Source organism: Pan paniscus, chromosome 23, assembly GCF_029289425.2.
Source record: "Pan paniscus chromosome 23, NHGRI_mPanPan1-v2.0_pri, whole genome shotgun sequence".
In the NCBI taxonomy this organism is placed as follows: Eukaryota; Metazoa; Chordata; class Mammalia; order Primates; family Hominidae; genus Pan; species Pan paniscus.
The window spans coordinates 51,244,602-51,245,721 of record NC_085927.1 but is presented as its reverse complement, the minus strand read 5'-3'; positions in this window follow the sequence as shown (position 1 = coordinate 51,245,721).

Here is a 1,120-nt window from a genome sequence, read left to right as displayed (position 1 = left end):
TTCTCCATATTGGTCAGGCTGGTCTCGAACTCCTCACCTCAGGTGATCTGCCCACCTCGGCCTCCCAAAGTGCTGGGATTACAGGCGTGAGCCACCGTGCCTGGCCGAGGCTGGGTGTTATTTATGTCCCCGTCTGTGTCTCCGCAGACAGAGCTCGGCCGAGAGGAGGCCGCGGCCCAGCGGCACACAGCCGGCGCGCAAGTGCGAGGCCAAGGCAGGAAGCCGCCGGCCCAGCCGCCGAGGAGGCCCCTGGTCGAGGCTGGCTCACCTCACCCTTGGGAAAGCAACAGAGGACAGGAGGCAGCTGCCACCTAAGGTCATGGCCACCCACATCCCACCACACCGCGTTTGCTCTCCCTGTTTCCCCAGGTTAGGACATCATCGGGCGCTTCCATGTCGCCCCGGGAGGCTCCCCTAAAGCAAGGGCATGGCCAGGGGGAGGCTGCTGAGCAAAGCTAATTCCGGAGTTCCACACCAGGCCTCTTGAGAGTGGGGCCTGGGCCTCTGCATTTGAAATGTGCTCTACCTTCAAGGCTTTGAGATGATTTGAGAACAGGGAGGGTTTTAGGGAAGAGAGCTAGCTGACAGCAGGCGATGGCAGGTGCAGGTGGGGACTGCGGCAGACTGGATTTGATGGGGCAGGCTGGAAAGACAGGGCAGACGAGGATGGACTGGGAGCCTTGGTCAGAGAATGGCCGGATCATGACCTTGGAGCACCATGCCCACCCGTACAGGTATCCCTTACTGCCTGCTAAGGGATACATTGGACCCTGTCCTCCAGCAACCCTGCAAAATGGGCCTTATTGTCCCTATTTTAAAGGCTCAGAGAGTGAGGCCGGGCGCAGTGGCTCACACCTGTAATCCCAGCACTCTGGAGGCCGAGACAGGCAGATTGTTTTGAGTCCAGGAGCTCAAGACCAGCCTGGCCAACATAACAAAACCCCGCCTCTACTAAAAATACAAAAAATTAGCCGGGCATGGTGGCACGTGCCTGTAGTCCCAGCTACTCGGGAGGCTGAGGCAGGAGAATCACCTGAACCCAGGAGGTGGAGGCTGCAGTAAGCCGAGATTGCACCACTGCACTCCAGCCTGGACAACCAGAGTGAGACCCTGCCTCAAA